The sequence below is a fragment of the Saccopteryx leptura genome, chromosome X (genome assembly GCF_036850995.1).
Source record: "Saccopteryx leptura isolate mSacLep1 chromosome X, mSacLep1_pri_phased_curated, whole genome shotgun sequence".
NCBI lineage: Eukaryota > Metazoa > Chordata > Mammalia > Chiroptera > Emballonuridae > Saccopteryx > Saccopteryx leptura.
The window spans coordinates 109798650-109818543 of record NC_089516.1 but is presented as its reverse complement, the minus strand read 5'-3'; the positions used below and the strand labels follow the sequence as shown (position 1 = coordinate 109818543).

At 43.3% G+C, this 19894-nt stretch overlaps 1 protein-coding gene and 1 pseudogene across 2 annotated transcripts in view; both read right to left on the bottom strand.

The window, feature by feature from the left end:
• Positions 1-19894, bottom strand: part of DOCK11 (dedicator of cytokinesis 11) — a 235505-nt gene that overhangs the window by 186722 nt on the left and 28889 nt on the right. The gene's annotated exons all lie outside the window — the stretch shown is intronic.
• On the bottom strand, positions 15650-16613 carry LOC136385995 (large ribosomal subunit protein eL30-like; annotated as a pseudogene).

Here is a 19894-nt window from a genome sequence, read left to right as displayed (position 1 = left end):
AGGTATATGCCTCCTTCCAAGCCAAAGTGGCGGCACACAAGGAGAGGGGGGAGTCATAGCTAAGCCTTTCAGAATTAATTTTCAGAACCCAGCTTTAATTTAGGAACAATTTACTGTTCTAAGAATCAGCAAGATGAGATTTAAATTTATCAGAAATACTGAGGAAATATAAAATACATTTTTCCGCTTTCAAGTTTTTGCATAGGGAGGAAATCCTTTTAAATGCCTAATTACTTTCATTTTACAAGTTATTTAACTATTTACATAAAGTGAAGAACTATTTTTTTCTCCTTTTTCCAAGTGAGAGAAGGGGAGATATAGTAAGACAGACTCTCGCATGCGCCCCGAGCAGGATCCACCCAGCAACCCCCGCCCAAGGCCCATACTGTACCCATCTGGGGCCATGCTCACAACCAAGCTATTTATAGCACCTGAGGCAGAGGCGCCACAGAGCCATCCTCAGTGCCTGGGCTGGGCCAATGTGCTCGAACCAATTGAGCTGTGGCTGCAGGAGGACACGAGAAAGAGAAGAAAGAAGGGGAGGGGTGGAAAAGCAGATGTCGCTTCTCCTGTGTGCCCTGACTGGGAATCGAACCCAGTTCATCCACACACCAAGCTGATCCTCTACCACTGAACCAACCAGCCAGAGGCAAGAACTACTTTTTAAAACCTACAAAGGCCCTGGCCGGTTGGCTCAGCGGTAGAGCGTCGGCCTAGCGTGCGGAGGACCCGGGTTCGATTCCCGGCCAGGGCACACAGGAGAAGCGCCCATTTGCTTCTCCACCCCTCCGCCGCGCTTTCCTCTCTGTCTCTCTCTTCCCCTCCCGCAGCCAAGGCTCCATTGGAGCAAAGATGGCCCGGGCGCTGGGGATGGCCCTGTGGCCTCTGCCTCAGGCACTAGAGTGGCTCTGGTCGCAACATGGCGACGCCCAGGATGGGCAGAGCATCGCCCCCTGGTGGGCAGAGCGTCGCCCCCTGGTGGGCGTGCCGGGTGGATCCCAGTCGGGCGCATGCGGGAGTCTGTCTGACTGTCTCTCCCCGTTTCCAGCTTCAGAAAAATTAAAAAAAAAAAAAAATTAAAAAAAAAAAATTAAAAAAAATAAAACCTACAACAAATTTATATTAATTTCTAAAGGGCTTGAAATAAACAAGTCTGTATACATATTAGTTCCAACTCAGTTAACAACTACTTTTTGTTATAGCCAATTCAAATAGCATGCAAATAATCTAAATTATCTACTAATGAATAAATAAAATTTTTATAAACTCTATACCCCAAAACTTCATTTTAGCAATAATTATTATTTTACTCAATATCCTGGCTGACAGGTAGGAAAATTGATTTGAATTGAATCATTCTTGACCTTCTCTGTTCACTTTGTGCTAATATGCATTTAAATGACTCAAAGATAAGACAAAAAAGAAAAAGAAAGACTTGATGAAATTGAGAAAATGACAAAGTACCTTTTAAAAAATAGAAGAACACTGTTTCTAGTCTTTAGCATACTATTATTGACAAAAAGAAAAAAAAAGCATATTGTTATATATAATGGCTTTGTTTCTAACAAATCGAAGAGTTTAAGTTCACATAAACATACAGAATTACTGCAGATTAATTCATTCATGCAAGGAGAAATCAAGTTGTCCTCACTCTGTGCCTGTCAACTAATTTATAACCTGCCTTGGAACTTGGTGCTCACTGTAAAACTTGTAACAATAAATAAATAAATAGTCTCATTGACTTTTTCCTGAGTTTTATAAACAGAACCATGACATACCTTACGTTTTTGTTTTTTTTAACAGAGACAGAGACAGTCAGAGAGAGGGATAGACAGGGAGACACAGACATGAATGGAGAGATGAGAAGCATCAATCATTAGTTTTTCATTGCGCGTTGCAACACCTTAGTTGTTCATTGGTTGCTTTCTCATATGTGTCTTGGCCATGGGGCTACAGCAGACTCAGTAACCCCTTGCTCGAGCCAGCGACCTTGGGCTCAAGCTGGTGAGCTTTTGCTCAAACCAGATGAGCTCGCACTCAAGCTGGCAACCTCGGGGTCTCGAACCTGGGTCTTCTGCATCCCAGTCCGACGCTCTATCCACTGCGCCACCACCTGGTCAGGCGTACCTTATGTTCTTAAGTAGAAGAAAAGGTAAAATGCACTGATGATCTTTACACTGATTCACACAGGTATGTGAATTTAGCTGGATTACTTGCATTCAATGAAAATTTAAAACCCCAGAAGTTCTGTTTCTATCCATTTGAACACACACAACAGTACACACTTATTTAGCTACAAAATCTCAGTAACCTTATATAAAGTACTCACATATCATGTTCCACACTGGATCTGATCATTGGTCTACCCATCCCAATAATTTGTTCCTGAAAATGGAGTTAAGAAAACTCATGGGCCCTATTTTGAAATTAACCTTGAAAGGGGCAAAAATGTACCTTTCTGCAAGTATTTTCATTTTCCATGATCAGACATATTGGACCTGGCCATTAATTGAAATTTTCTCTGCTTTTTTTGAACCAACCAGTACTCTCAGCCTATACCGTTCTATGAGATATATATATATTCTAAAAGCTATTTACGTTAGATAAAGTGATAGCGCCTTTGGCTTTTCTTAAGATTACCTCTTTAAAATGTCAGGAAATGCTCCAGTTCTGGGTATAGTATATGCTGACCTGCTCCATGTTTTTCCTATCTCCCGTTCATGATTAATCAGGTGCACCCTCTTCGGCCAGGATCTGTCTTCTGGTGAGGTGAGACAGGAGTCTATAGATAATTGTCAAAGTCCTTCCTGACTATGCTCAGCATTTTACTGTCCTACTGGCCTGATCACAACCTGGGCAGAGAGCCTCAGAGTCAGGTCTACGGTCACTGTCCACGTTGTGTTAACCGAATGTAATCAAGTTCAGAATCTACTCTCCCATTTAATAAGTTTCAGTTATTTCCCCAGCTCTTGTTCAATCAGAAACTCACCTCTCACTTTCCTGTCAACATTATCCTTCTAGGGTCACACTGCGATATAGCTCCTGTAGCTTGGTCTCTCTCCGCTCATAGGAAAGGGTGTTAAATCAGACAAACATTCCTTGGCTATTCAGCTTTTTTACACATCTTCCACTTTAACAAAAAGATTGCCTGTCCTATCTACAATTTTTGTTTCTTTTTTAAGCCTATGCCCTCCCTATTGACGAATGTCCTGTCAGCTGAGATACCGTTTGAAAGAGGAGAGCCTCAGGGAGTGACCCCATGACAGGTTGTTTGAAACTTTCAAGTAAACCAACCTTGAGCTGATGGAAATGTTCCGCAATTGATGGTGACAATTGCCCGTATCTGTGAATATACTAAAAACTATTGAAATATATACTTTAAATGTGTGTGTGGTATGGCATATGAATTATATCTCAACACAGCTATTAAGAAAACTGAAAGAGAAAAATCAATAAATAACCTACCTAATTAAAAGGCAAAGGGATTAAGAAGGACAAATTGGCATTACAGAATAGTCGCAGGGATGTAAAGTACAGCAGAGGGAATATAATCAGTAATATCATAATAATTATGTATGATGCCAGATGGGTACTGGAAATATCAGGGGGAAACACTTCAGGAGTTAAATAATGTCTAACCACTTTGATATACACCTAAAACTAGTAAAATATTAAATGTCAACCATAGTTGAAAAAAATTTAAATAATGACCTATTCAGTTTCACTTCCTTATAACTAAAAAAAAATTGCTCTGATATTTAGTAAGAGATGAGTTCCCAGTACAGAGACCATGGTGTTCCTCACTAGAATGGTTAGGTGTCAACGTCTGATGATCCTACACAATAGCCATAGATCCCACCGACCAGCAGGGTACAAAAGTAAGGCTCTCCTGGAGATCTTATAACCAGAAATCCACAACACACAGCTTAGCGCTATAGCGCATCAGCTGTGTGCCAGGCAGTGGGCTACAGAGCTGAGAAAACAAAGATGGACAAGATGTGGGCCTTGCCCTACTGAACTCATGGGCTTAAGGGAAAGCCAGACCACTAAAGAGAGAGTTAAATTATGATGGGGTTATAGCTGGCAGAGGGGACACTGAGAGTGCTGTGGGGAGCAGGTAAGGAAGAGATAAGTTCCACTGGTGAAGGAGGCTCAGAGAGGAGGCGGCAGCTGCTCTGAGCCATGAAGGACTGAATGAAAATGCTCATGGAAGGCAAAGTGAATAAAGACTTTCCACGCAAAGAAGAGAGCATAATAGCATGGAGGAGTTAACAGGGAGTAACAGCATGTGTTCAGGGAGTCTGAAGATGAACAGAATAGGGAAAAATGACCAAGATGAGCAGGAAAGGCACGTTTATGGAGGGCCCCGTATACCAAGGTAATGAATTTGGACTGTTTCCTAGTGTAGGCAGTGGGGAACCAGCAGAGGTTTGTAAGCAGGGGAATGACATGAACAGATGTTTTACTCATATTTATTACGCACAGAAAGCCAGAAGGTCAGCATTAATGGAAATTAATCCATAAAATGACAGCATAGCCTGAAAATTTGCCCCACTGTCTACATTTTCCAGGAGTCGTACGCTGAATTATGGAAAACTACTCATTAGAGCTGCATACGAAACTGTTGAGGAAAGTAAGTGAGAGCTGTGTCTATGAAGAGCTTTTCTTTGAAAGAGAAAAATGAATCTTCCTTGTGTGGCAGAGATTAAATTATCCGAACATGGCCCTGGCTGGTTGGCTCAGTGGTAGACCATCAGCCCAGCATGTGGATGTTCTGGGTTCGATTCCTGGTCAGGGCACACAGGAGAAGCATCCATCTGATTCTCCACCCCTCCCTTCTCACTTCTCTCTCTCTCTCTCTCTCTCTCTCTCTCTCTCTCCTCCTTCCCTCCTGCAGCCATGGCTCAATTGCAGTGAGTTGGGCCCAGGCACTGAGAATGGCTCCATGCCCTCTGCCTCAGGCCCTAAAACAAAAAAAAATGGCTCTGGGTTGCAACAGTTGCAAGGGAACAGGGGCCCCAGATGTGCAAAACATCGCCCCCTAGTGGGCTTGCTGGGAGGATCCCAGTAGGGATACATACAGGAGTCTGTTTCTGCCTCCCTTCTTCTCACTAAATAAAAAATAAATAGAAAAATTAGCCGAACATTTCACTGTGAAAAGATTAACTGCAAATCTGTACTTAATTTGTTTCCAACACCTTTTCAGTATCTAATTTGATCCAACATGGTTAAATACGATGAAACATAAATTGGATCACAGTATCCCTTTGTTTAAACCCATTTCATGGCTCCCCATAGCCTGAAGAAAAAAAGCTCAAACTGTTCAATGCCTCTGAAATCTAGCCTCCACCCTCAGCTTCCAGTCCATGCCTTCCAACCACAGTGGGCAGATCTCCTAATGGGCCCTGTGGTGACATGTTTGCCAGTTCTGACACCTCTGCCTAGTTCTCTCCCCAACTCCACTGCAAGACTCCGTAACCTGCCAATACGTCTAGGTATAAATGGCCACTCTTCCCTACCATTGCAACCCATGTCCTCAAACCAGAGCTAGTAGCCGTACTTCCCTCCCCACCCCAGCCCTGTCACAGCTGCTGAGGTGCACTGCTCTTCCATTGCCTCTTCTGTCTCTGCCCCCTCAACTAGAATGAAAGCTCTGTAATTGCAACCATTGTCTTATTCACTGCTCTGTCCCCAGCTCTCCAAAATTCTATCTGGAATGATTGAATGAGCCAACTATAAATCCATTGTCAAGATCTTTCTAGCCTTCGGCATTAATATTTTCTGCCTTTCCCACAATGACCACAATTTACAAACACTCATTTAAATACAAACATCTGGACAGCTGTCCAAAGGAGCCCTGCTACTGAACACTTTCATAACATAAATCCCCACCCACTAGTTTCTCTTCTGGTAAATTCACAATGTCATATGTGAAACGTTGAGAGAACCAGACACACCCTACAAAAAGAAATGTAAAGTGTCAGGAAGTAGAAAATTGTGTTGGTTGGGCATTCAAATTAAACCAGAAAGGTGACTTGTCAAGCAAAACTCCATTTGTGCTGGTAATGGTTTCCTTCCTCATTGCCAAACTTTCTTCTCGACAGCCTCTCTCCTCATCCTTTTTCCCACCAGCTCTCATTTACTCTGTGTGCTGACTGTACTCACAGGTACATTTTCTTGCTTCTTCCCCTAAAAGTAATCCAAAGTGTATCCCCGTAACACGTGCCCAGAAGCACAAACAAAAAGTACTCCCCCATACTCTTATCCCTTGTAAATGCCATCTTGAGACAAGACTTACAACAACCCTGCCTCTACAGGCCTCTAGCTAGAGCATGTGACCAAACCACTGTAATAACAACAAAACTATGCACCTATTCACCTAACTAGCGATGATGCAGTAGATAGAGTGTCGACTTGAGACTGCTGAGGTCCTGAGTCCAAAACCCCGAGGTTGCTAGCTTGAGTGCACAGTTGCTGGCTTGAGTGTGGAATCATCCACCAGCTTAAGCCCAAAGATCACTTGCTGAAGCCCAAGGTCACTTTCTTGAGCCCAAGGTCGCTCGCTTGAGGAAGAAGTCAGTGGCTCTGCTTGAGCACCCCGCCCCCATCAAGGCACATATGAGAAGCAATCAATGAACAACTAAAGTAAAGTAACTATGAGCTGATGCTTCTTCTCATCTCTCTCTTTTTCTCTCTCCCCAAAAAGAAAAAAAGAAAAGCCTATTCTGATCCCAGAGAAGAATCTACACCTTCTCCCCAGTACATTCTCCAGCTAGACTAACATAAACTCATTCTCTCAGTATGATGACAGTGCATTCCTGCTTGCTTTCATTCTCAACTCAACCTGGACCCCATGGCTTAGAGCCCTCTTAATAACCTACCTAGCCAATTCTGAAGCACAACTCCCATCACTCCTAAGCCCTGGATCAACAGTCCCCCACACCCCTAATTTGTTTTTCTTTGCTGCTGCTGGAGAAAATCCTGTCAAGGACGTCATTTACACAAATACAAATCCTAGGCTGGACTCTCAGCCCCATCCTCAAGGCTCTTACTTATACCAGGTTAGCTCCCTGTGACCTACAGAACAGAACACACTTGCGCTTTCACAAATGGAACACCCCTCTCTTATAAAGGCTTGTGTAGCCTGATGCAAGGGCAGTGCTACCAGATCAGATGGCCCCACACTGATGGTAACCACACACAGACAATTCTACTTATTCTACTTACTTCCACATTTACTTGGCAGCCAACCCCTTTTTGGGGGGCCACTTTCTCCATCTGGAAAGTGACTCCTAATCTGAGGTCTTAAGTGATCCCTGGATGGGCTACATGGGATGGGAAACTCTGAAATTACATGGAAAATGTCCTGTATACATCTTTGTAAGAAAAGGCACCAGAGTTTTCCAGAATCTCAAAAAAGTGTATGACCCAAGAAAGTTTAAGATCTACTGCCTTCCTGACCAGGCGGTGGCGCAGTGGATAGGGCACCGGACTGGGATGTGGAGGACCTAGGTCGAGACCCTGAGGTCGCCAGCTTGAGCGCGGGCTCATCTGGTTTGAACAAAGCTCACTAGCTTGGACCCAAGGTCGCTGGCTCGAGCAAGGGGTCACTCGGTCTGCTGTAAACCCCTACCCCCATCAAGGCACATATGAGAAAGCAATCAATGAACAACTAAGGTGTCGCAATGAAGAACTGATGCTTCTCATCTCTCTCCGTTCCTGTCTGTCTGTCCCTATCTATCCCTCTCTCTGACTCTCTCTCTCTGTAAAAAAAAAAAAAAAAAAAAAAATCTACTGCCTTCCTAACTTCATATAATCAAGCTGTATTATTTTTATATAAAATATATTGGTTCTGTGTAATAATAATAAGCAATACATGTTCATTGAAAACACTGTAATCTGGGGCTAGGGGTGGGGATAACAGTCATGGTGTTTAATGGTACAAATTTATAATGAGTAGTAAATAAGCCATAGAGATCAAATGCACACCATAATGAACACAGAAGACAATACTGTACTATAATTATGTAAGGTGATAAATATTGCCACATTGGCTATCATACTACAATAGATAAAATGCATCAAAGTAAGTTCCTTGTACACCTTAAACGTACACAATGTTACCCGTCAAATTTATTCAATTTTTAAAAAAAGAACTTAAAAACTGGAAGAACTGAAGAAAAATGAAACTTCTATTCAGATGTAGGAAAATAATTTTTAATCTAGAAATTTAAGAAAAAAAATAAAAGTCACTTAGAATCCCACCATCCATAGATGGTCACTGTTAGTATTTTAATGTTCCTCCATCTCTTTTCTAGTTTTTTCTCCTTCCATGTGGTATTCATATGTTGATTTCTGATACAGTGTTCCAAATAATATAAGATAAATTTCACAATACAAAGAATTTGGGACTAATGTTCAAATATCCAAGACACAGCTACCAAGAAATATTTATTGAGCATGTCCTTTGTGCATGACACACTACTCCAAAATAAAAGAAGGGAATTCTTATACAAGTTCCCACACAAGGTGTTTAAAAATTTGAGAGATTTCAATAGGCTATGTGAAGCCCCAGCCTAAAAAAGAGCCTTTTAGCTTAAAATAACTGTACTTCTATCAACCCAAGGTAGGGGGAGAAGGCAAATACCAACAATAATGTCATTGTAGACTTACAAAAATGTAATTAAACCATTAAGTCAGATTATTTTTAAATGATAGTTTCCTCTTTTTACCAAAATGCAGACTCTCATCTAATGATAAAAATATATGCATAACTGTGGGTCAAATAAGTTTGCAGATATGATGTGTATGTTTGCTCGCTTATAGTTTGCACTGGGTGTGGAGGACAGGCTGTAAGCAGGCAAGGTCCTTATAATCTAAGGCTTAGTTTTAAGACTAAGCCTTTCCCACCCTTTTATTTTTTATTTTTTGTTTTTTATTTTTATTTTTCTTTTATTAATTTTTAGAGAGGAAAGAGAGAGAGAGAGAGAGAGAGAGAGAGAGAGAAAGGGGGAGGGAGGAGCAGGAAGCATCAACTCCCATATGTGCCTTGACCAGGCAAGCCCAGGGTTTTAAACCAGCGACCTCAGTGTTCCAGGTCAATGCTTTATCCACTGCGCCACCACAGGTCAGGCCTTTCCCACCCTTTTAATACTAAGATCTTCTCAACATCTTTCTAATACTAAGATCTTCTCAAAACTAAGCTTTTCCCCACACCCTTGACTGTTGCATGATGTGGGGTGGTGCACTCTTATGAGGAATCCCATTTATGCCTCATATAAGTGGCTTTGTATCAGAGACTTCCTTATTTGTATACTGGCATAAAGGCTTTAATTTCTACACTATAAAATAAGGGAGACCACGGGCTCTCTTGCTCAGATCCTGCCATCAGCATTGCAGAGGAGAGGCATCCAAGATGGCGAGTACTGAAGGAGAAGCCAGTTTGTGCAGAGAGAAGGAGATGGGGAACAGAGGTGAATAAGGCTGGTGAGCTAGAAACCTTTGATTCTAGGAAACTCAGATAAGTGAGTGGCTTTGGGAGCCCTGAATGGAAAGGGAAGTGTTTTCCCACTGTGTGTATTTTTTGCCCGCCAGGTGCAAGCTAGGATTAACGGCAGTGGCCCACTAGTTCTTGGCTCCATTGTTTCATTGCCGTCTGTCCAAATCAAATGTGAACCTGTGTAAAGCCAGTAGTCATGGCCACCATCACAGCTTCCTGGCCCGTGCAGGTTCAGGTTTGATTCGGACAGACGGCAATGAAATAACGGAGCCAAAAACTAGTGGGCCATTAGCTTTAATCCTAGCTTGCACCCAGCGGGCAAGAAATACACAGAGTGGGAAAACACTTCCCTTTCCATTCAGGGCTCCCAAAGCCACTGACTCATCTGAGTATTCCTGGAATCAAAGGTTTGTACCTCACCAGCCTTATTCACCTCTGTTCCTCATCTCCTTTTCTCTGTACAAACTCTGCACAAACTGGCTTCTCCTTCAGCATTCTGCCATCTTGGCTGCTTCTCCTCTCCTTCACATGGCCTTTCTCTGCTCTCGCCTCTAATGTTAATCTCAGGAACCAAGCTCCTGGTCTGCCCCATTTCATAGTGTAGAAATCAAAACCTTTAATCCAATATACAAACAAGGAAGTCTTTAATACAAAGTCACTTAGGGTGGGAAAGGCTTAGTCTTAAAACTAAGTCTTAGGGTATAATGACCCTGCCTGCTTACAGCCTGTCCCCCACAACCAATGCAAACTATAAGCGAGCAAACCTGTATATCATATTTACAAACTTATTTGACCAACAACCTGCATGGGCCAGGTGACTGTGATGGTGGCTGCGACCACTGGCTTTACACATAATCCTGACCAGTGGTGGCACAGTTGATACAGCATTGACCTGGAATGCCAAGAACCCAGGTTCAAAATCCGGAAGTCTCTGGCCTGGGTGCTAGTTCACCAGCTTCAGCAGGGAGTCAGCAGCTTGAGCATAGGAAAATGAGCCTAAAAGTCCCTGCCTTGAAGCCCAAGGTCACTGGTTTGAGAAAGGGGTCACTGGCTCAGCTGGAGTCACCCCCAATCAAGGCGTGTATGAGAAGCAATCAATAAACAACTAAGGTGCCGCAACTATGCGTTGATGCTTCTCATCTCTCTCCCTTTCTAACAGTCTCTCTCTCTAAAAAAAATACATACATAATAAAATAAATATATGAGACAGGACTACATAGTAAAGGCCCTGGCAATCTCATAGAACCGATAAACTCATTCTGGGGGAAATTTTCTGTATTTTGAGTAATGCATTAGGGAGGAATTGTGGCCTCCTATAATGGTGACTATTCAAAGGACTGCACTTGTTTGCATGTGGAATTCCACTGTGTTTAAGGAAGAAGATCTTTGTAATTACTTCACCGCCACTGCTTACATATTTCACAATCAAGATAATTCTGGCAAAACAGGATTACTGGTTCTCTGCTTTAAATACATATAGGCAGAGGATGGGTCAACTGAAGGATTTCTTGCCATCTAAATCCAGCCACTCCAAAGCAATTTTTGTCCCACATTTAAATAATATCCCATTTTCAAGCAGGAAAACAAATACAGAATTCAAGACAGAGCACAGTGAAATGCATAAGAGTTTTCTCGATCAGGTTGCCCCATTCCTTGCTAACCCTTTGAGCCTTTTCCTTTTTCCTCTGCCCATTGGGGTTTTTTCCGAGGGAGAAACCCAGGCCTAGCCCAGTACATTTCCTGAAATTCGGGAATGTACTAGGATCTTCTGTAGAAGCCTCAGCCTCTGGCCACTTCAAAAGCTTGCCCTGCTTTCTTGTAAACACCACAACCTGAGGGCAGCCACTTTCAGGCCTTAAGTGAGGTTGTTATCAGGTAAACAAGCAGAGGGAGCCCCTTGTCATGCTGTGGCTTCTTTCTCTCCCTCGGGCACCAGTAGCCAGAGCTCCATTTGGAAGGCCCAGAGATACTCAGTGGACAGAATGGCTGATAGTGGACACAAGAGATAAGAGCCACAACCAGTACAAAAAGGACTTGAATGATGACTGAATGGGGTGCTGCTCCAGGGCTCAGTGTGGAGCTTGAGAATGACCAGGCTTGCAAGGCCTTTTACATGCTCCCCATAAAACTGTAGCTAGAAGCCAGGGATGCTGAGCCCGGGTCCCTGCGCTCCTACCAGCGGCTGCTCCCACGGCACAGGCCTGAGAACCGCGGCACTGCTGAGGACCGGCTCTGCCCCAGACGGCCTGCCGCGGCAGCTACGGTTCTCACTCAGCGGCCTTTTTTATTTATTTTCTGTGGCCCTTTAAAAACTTCTTTTCTGTTTTTGAGCACCACAGTTTTACTAAGGAATGATTAGGTACTATTGTACCAGCTTTTCAGGAAGTGGTAGAAAGTGACTGTCACTTTTACTGATGGGAGAGTAGTCGAAAGTAAATGTGATGAAATTAAAACATGTATCCTGTGTGCTGGGATTATGGATGATGTCTTTTTCTTTTTTCTTTTTCTTTGTCTGTTTCCCCCCGAATTGGTCTAGCACAAGTCTTGCTGTTATAATCCAGGAGAACATCACCGAGCCTTGCCCAGATAGCGCAGTTTGAGGATCCGTCCCGATAAGCTGAGGTTGCCAGATCGATTTCCGGTCGGGGCCCCTACAGGAAGAGATCGAGGTTTCTCTTTCTATTTCTCTTTCTTTCTTTCCACTCCCCTTCCTCTCTCTAAAATCAATAATGTTTTTAAAAAGAACATAATCAACTTTATATGGGTTTTTATTATGGTAATATACATAACATAAAGTTTACCATTTTAACAATTTTTAAGTGTACAGTTTAGTGGCATTAAGTACATTCTCATTGTTCTGCAATCATCACCACTACCTACTTCCAATTTTTTTCACCATCCCAAATAGAAACTCTGGACCCATTAAACACTAACTCCCCCATCTCACATCCCTCAGCCACTGGTAATCTCTAATCAACTGTCCATGAAGTTGCCTACTTCCTGACTTGTGGTGGTGCAGAGGATAAAGCATCGACCTGGAATGCTGAGATCTCTGCTTCGAAGCCCTGGGCTTGCCTGGTCACGTAACATATAAGAAGCAACTACGAGCTGATGTTTCCTGCTCCTATCACCCCCCTTCTCTCTCTCCCTCCTCTCTCTAAAATAAATAACATCTTTTAAAAAGTGAATATGCCTATTTTAGGTACCCAATATAAGAAGAATTACACAGTACTCAGTCTTTTGTGCCTGGCTTTTTTCACTTAGCATGAGGTTTGCAAACTTGTAGCATGTGTCAGAATTTCATTCCTTTTAAAGGCTAAATAGGCCCTGGCCGGATGGCTCAGTGGTAGAGCGTTGGCCTGGCGTGCAGAAGTCCCGAGTTCGATTCCCGGCCAGGGCACACAGGAGAGGCGCCCATCTGCTTCTCCACCCCTTCCCCTCTCCTTCCTCTCTGTCTCTCTTCCCCTCCTGCAGCCAAGGCTCCATTGGAGCAAAGATGGCCTGGGCGCTGGGGATGGCTCCTTGGCCTCTGCCCCAGGCGCTAGAGTGGCTCTGGTCGCAACAGTGCGACGCCCCCTGGTGGGCAGAGCGTCGCCCCCTGGTGGGCGTGCCGGGTGGATCCCGGTTGGGCGCATGTGGGAGTCTGCCTGTCTCTCCCTGTTTCTTGCTTCAGAAAAATACAAAAAAAAAAAAAAAAAAAAATATTAAACCCCCCCAGGGGAGCTAGGGGAGGGGAATCCTCCTAGAAAGATTTTTTTTATTAAAAAAAATTAATTAAAGGCTAAATAATATTCCATTGTACGTATATACCATGTTTTGTTTATCGGTTGATGGACATTTAGGTTGTTTCCACCCAAATGCAAGTACCTGTACAAGTCCTTTCCTTTAAATTATCTTGGGTATATACCTAGAATTGGAATTGCTAGATCAGGCTTTGGCTAGTTGGCTCAATGGTAGGGTGTCAGACTGGCGTGTGGAAGACCTGGGTTCAATTCCCGGCCAGGGTACACAGGAGAAGCGACCATCTACTTCTCTATCCTTTCCCCTCCCTCTTCTCTCTCTCTCTCCACCCCTTCCCTCCCCCCATCCCTGCAGCCATGGCTCGATTGGTTCTAGCGCATTGGCCCTGGGCACTGAGGATGGTTCTGTGGAGCCTTCTCTCAGGCACTAAAAATAGCTCAATTGCGAGCATGGTCCATGATGGGCAGAACATCAGCCCCAGATGGAGGTGGCCAGGTAAATCCCAGTCAGGGCACATGGGGATGTCTGTCTCTCTATCTTCCCTCCTCTCGCTTGGAAAACAAGAAAAGAAAAAAATTAATTGCTGGATCATATGATAATTCTATATTTAGCTTTTTGAGGAACTTGCCAAGACATTTTCCCCAACAGCTACACTATTTTACATTCTTGTAGCAGTGCATAGGGATCTGATTTCTCTATAGCTTCTCCAACACTTGTTATTTTAGTTTTTGTAACAGCCATCTAATTGGTGTAAAGATGCATCATATTGTGGCTTCAATTTGCATTTACTTAATGATTAGTAATGTTGAGTGTCTTATAAGTCATTTGCATACATGTTCTTTGGAGAAATGTGTCTTCAAGTTCTTTGCCCATTTTTTAAAAACAGATTGATTTTAGAGAGGAAGAGAGAAAGGGAGGGAGGGAAGAGGGTGAGGGAGACAGAGAGACAGAGACAGAGACAGAGAGAAGCATTCGTTGTTCCACTTAGTTGGGCATTCATTGGTCACTTCCTATATGTGCCCTGACCAGGGATCAAACCCACAATCTTGGTGTTTCTCAACAACGCTCTAACCAGCCAGGACTTTCTTTGTTTCTTTTTAAATAAAGTTGTTTGGTTGAGTAGTAGTTCTTCATATATTCTGGACATTAACTCTTTATCAGATATATGCTTTACCAATATATTCTCTCATTCTGCCTATTCATTCTCTTGATAGTGACTTCTGATAAACAAAAGTTCTTAATCAATTCTATTTTTTTTTATAGAGACAGAGAGAGAGTCACAGAGACGTTCAGATAGGGATGAAAACAGATTAGAAGCATCAATCATCAGTTTTTCGTTGTGACACCTTAGTTGTTCATTGATTGCTTTCTCATATGTGCCTTGACCTGGGGGCTCCAGCAGAGCCAGTGAGCCCTTGCTCAAGCCAGAAACCTTGGGTCAAAGCTGGTGAGCCTTGCTCAAACCAGATGAGCTCACGCTCAAGCTGGCGACCTCGGGGTCTCGAACCTGGGTCCTCCGCATCCCAGTCCGACGCTCTATCCACTGCGCAACCGCCTGGTCAGGCTCAATTCTATTTTTTAATAGAAGATACAGACCCTGACCAGGTTGCTCAGTGGATAAAGTGTTGTCCAGAGTGCCAGAGGTCACCGGTTCGACCCCCAGTCAGGGTACATAGGAGAAGCAATCAATGAGTACACAACTAAAAGAACAATGAATTGATGCTTCTCTCTCACTTTCTCTCTCTCCATTTCCCTCTCTCTCAAATCAATGCAATTTTTTAAAAAAGATACATGTAAAATATTTAGGGAGCAGGCAGACAGCCTAAAGTATAGATGAGAAAAGGAATCCTTATACCTCTTCTTAATTTTTTGAAATTTTTAATTGATTTATTAAGAGAGAGAGAGGAGGGAGAAAGAGAAAAAAAAACATCAATTTGGCTCTACTTACGCACTCACCGGTTGATACTTGACCGGGGATGGAACTTTCAACCTTGGCATAGCAGAATGATGCTCTAACCAACTGAGCTATACAGGCAGTGCCTTATATCTCTTTTTAGACTTCCCTTTGATGGGTAGATGAAGAACTGAGGTCTTCTCAATTAGGTAATAATCCATAACTTCTCTCCCTAACTTGGCTTATCCCTAGGCATCCAATGCTGTAGGACACTTGTATGCTAATAAGAGTCACAGAAAAGGAACTCATGCTGGATGTGGTAGGTAAGCCCAGTGGGGGTGGGGATGCTGTAAACTTTTAAGATTCCTCTGTTCTACCCAGAGGACCTTTCTTTCTTTCCTATATTTCCTTTCTTTCCTTTCTTTTCTTCTTTCCATTCCTCCCCTCCTTCCCTTCCTTTCTTTCAACAAGCTCTGGCAAGTTTTATTAAAGAAAAATTTTGTATGATTTACTTTTCATCGTATCTGTTCTGGCATACTTCTAACGCTTTCAGAACCACCTGGATTGGCCCTGGCCGGTTGGCTCAGTGGTAGAGCATCAGCCTGGTGTGCAGAAGTCCCGGGTTCGATTCCCAGCCAGGGCACACAGGAGAGGCGCCCATCTGCCTCTCCACCCCTCCCCCTCTCCTTCCTCTCTGTCTCTCTCTTCCCCTCCTGCAGCCAAGGCTCCATTGGAGCAAAGATGGCCCGGGCGCTGGGGATGGCTCCTTGGCCTCTGTCCCAGGCGCTAGAGTGGCTCTGGTCTCAACAGAGCATCGCCCCCTGGTGGGCAGAGCTTCGCCCCCTGGTGGGCGTGCCGGGTGGATCCCGGTCGGGCGCATGCGGGAGTCTGTCTGACTGTCTCTCCCCATTTCCAGCTTCAGAAAAATACAAAAGCCGGGCGTGGTGGCGCGCACCTGTAGTCCCAGCTACTCGGGAGGCTGAGGCGGGAGGATGGCTTGAGCCCAGGAGTTCTGGGCTGTAGTGCGCTATGCCGATCGGTGTCCGCACTAAGTTCGGCATCAATATGGTGACCTCCCGGAAGCGGGGGACCACCAGGTTGCCTAAGGAGGGGTGAACCGGCCCAGGTCGGAAACAGAGCAGGTCAAAACTCCCGTGCTGATCAGAAAAATACAAAAAAAAAAAGGACCACCTGGATCAATGACAGCCAGTGGGCTTACTCTGTAGTACTGTCCACACGCTGTGCCAATGCAATATTACTGCCACTGTAGTGATGGACACCAGCCTTGGCCAACATGGTAGTATTCTATTTTTACAAGACTGGCAGTTGTTGGCAAGAAGGACCAGTTCCGTTCGCTTTGCCCTGTCTCATCATCTTCAGTCTGCTTGTACCCAGCACATAGTTTCCATTTTGCAAAACAAGTTGGAGCCTAAAGTTGATAGACTCCAGCAACTTCTTCGTCTTCTTTGCGGCCACCATCTTCCCGCTTTAGATGCAGGATGGCCCCCAACCAAGAGCAGCCTCCAAGATGGCCAGGGCAGCAGAAAGGCCAGACAGAGGTTTCATAAGCTACCCAAACTCTGGCAGGATTTTAACTACACATATTCAGACTTCCAAACTTTTCACGGGGAAGATAAACAGGCAGACTTACTACTGAATGTGACATTTATGTCATTATTGTGAAAAGTGACACCCAAGTTCAGTTCCATCCTGAAGAAGAATGAAGCTCTCCAGAAATAATTCCTCCGTTGCATTGCCTTTTTTCTCTGCCCTTTGTTCCTTTGCTCTCCTCTCGCCCCTCCCCCCACTCCCACCAGCGAGATGGGGCTTCTAAACAACTATTTCTCACATGGGAATTTACTTTCCAAGTATTTAAGTATCATTGATTTCTACAAGCAATGAGAAGAAGCAATACATACTCATTTTCTTCTAGGGATGGCCCTAGAACTATCAGGCGATAGACAGTAAAATCCCCTGAAATGACTGTGTCGCAGGAGATTATGGGAATAAGTCTAAATTTCAGGACTAGCATGGGCTGAACTGTTGCCTATCCTTAGACTAAAGGTGAGAAACCCAGTGCAGGTCCTGTACACTATTTCCTGCTCTGCAAAGTGAGCATTTGTTATCAAACTTAGTCTCAGTTATAGGTTACTGACCTACCAAACTGTTTTTTCATAAGTAGACTAATATCTGAAGCTTTTCCCTTAACAAGGAAACATACCTCAAACCCTAGGGCAGGAGAAAGCATGAACTGAGTTCTGCACATGAACTCATTTAGTTAAAAAATCAAATCTGAAGGATATCAGACCTGGTCTGTGGTGGCACAGTGGATAGAGTTTGCACCTGGAATGCTGAAGCCACTGGTTCAAAACCCTGGGCTTGCCGGGTCAAGCACATACAACAAGCAAGTACTGAACAACTAAAGTGAAGCAACTACCAGTTGATACTTCTCACTCTTACCCCACTCTGTGAAATCAATAAATAATTTTTTTTTTTTTAAATTTAAAAAAGTATATATGTAGGACTGCCAGACAATCCAAAGCAACTGACTTAGAAATGTCAATGTTAGATAAGCAATATTCTTAGGAAACACTTTTTTTTTTTGTGCTTCAGTTAAGGGCGGAATCCTCATTCCTTTACCATATGCTCACATGTTCCACCTTGAAAGTCATTTCAATATTGGGGTGGGGGCGCATGAAAGAAAAGGGAAGAGAAGAGAAAGAAAAAAGTAAAGGTAGCTTTTCTCCACCATGAGTCTAACATTTATTGAAAGCTAACATTTATTAAAAGTATTTATTGCTAAGTACTACGCACTGTTAAATACATTATATATGTTATCTCACTTAATCCGCCCAATAATCCTACAAAGTCAAAAATATCATTATGACTCAGATTTTATCAAAGACAAAATAAAGACTAGAAGAGATTCAGCGACTTGCCCAAGTAACTGATGTGGTCAGTGTGGTAGGCGGTATCCTGAGATTTTTGCTCCCTGTCTACTCATCCTGTACAATACTTTCCCCTTCATTGTTAGGTGGGATCTGTGAATATTATGAGATGCCACTCCCTGATCATGTTACTAATAAACTGCCTCTGATATCTGCAAAAGGGAGATTATAACTCATCTTCTGTACACCTTAAACCTTTGAACGTTTAAGTAAAAACCTTAAACGTTCATGTATGTCCTCGTGCCTCCTGACCATCCAGAGTATGATCATACAAAAATTTTTATTTTAAAAATGTATAAGGCAACATTTTAAAAAGGCAAATGTATATTATTCTTTTTTCTATAAATTGGTTATCAAACAAACATGATTTTAAGTTAATAAAACTATGACTGGAACTCACTCCCACGGGTCAGCGAGCAGGAAAAAAACTCACTACTCAAAGGGGTAAACCTATATAATTTTGTTAACCAGTGCCACCCAATAAGTTTAACTTAAAATAAAAATAAATAGTTATTAAATGACAGAAAAAAAGAGAGATTATCTTAAGTGGGTCTGGCCTAATCAGGTATCCCTAAAAGAGAAACTGGGCCCCTTTCTTGGAGACAGAGATTCACCTGCTGGTTTTGAAGAAGCAGACTGACATGTTATAAGAGGCTGTAAAGCCAGTAGCCACGGCCACCATCACAGCTCCCTGGACCGTGCAGGCTTGCATTTGATTTGGACAGACAGCAATGAAACAACGGAGCCAAGAACTGGTGGGCCATTAGTTTTAATCCTAGCTTGCACCCAGCAGGCAAGTAAAAACACACACTGGGCTCCAAAAGCCACTCATTCAGTGCTCACAAAGCTACTGACTTATCCGAGTTTCCTAGAATCAAAGGTTTCTAGCTCACCAGATTTATTCACCTCTGTTCCCCTCTCCTTCCCTCTGCACAAACTCTGCACAAACTGGCTTCTCCCTCAGCACTCCACCATCTTGGCTGCTTCTCTTCTCCTCCACATGATCTTTCTCTGCCCTGCTCTGCAATGCTAATTTCAGGGAGAGAGAGAGAGACAGCCAGCCCCCAGTCTTCTCCTATTTTATAGTGTAAAAATCAAAACCTTTAAGCCAGTTACAAATAAGGAAGTCTCTGATACAAAGCCACTTATCTGAGGCATAAATGGGATTCCTCGTAAGAGTGCACCACCCTACATCATGCAACAGTCAAGGGTGTGGAGAAAAGCTTAGTGTTGAAAAAATCTTAGTATTAAAAAGGTGGGAAAGGCTGAGTCTTAAAAATAAGCCTTAGACCAGGGATCCCCAAACTTTTTACCCTGGGAGGCCAGTTCACTGTCCCTCAGACTGTTGGAGGGCCAGGCTATAAAAAAAAAACTATGAAAAAATCCCTATGCACACTGCACATATCTTATTTTAAAGTAAAAAAACAGCCTGACCTGTGGTGGCACAGTGGGATAAAGTGTCAACCTGGAACACTGAGGTCACCGGTTCGAAACCCTGGGCTTACCTGGTCAATACACATATGGGACTTGATGCTTCCTGCTCTTCCCCCTTCTCTCTCTCTCTCTCTCTCTCTCTCTCTCTCTCTCTCGTTCTCTCTCCTTTCTGAGAAATTGAATAAAGTTTTTTAAAAAAAGTAAAAAACAAAACAAAACGGGAATAAATATTTAAAATAAACAACATGTAAATTTAAATCGACATACTGACCAGTATTTCAATGGGAACTACGCGCCTGCTTTTTGGCTAATGAGATGGTCAATGTGCTCCTCTCACTGACCACCAATGAAAGAGGTGCCCCTTCCAGAAGTGCAGCG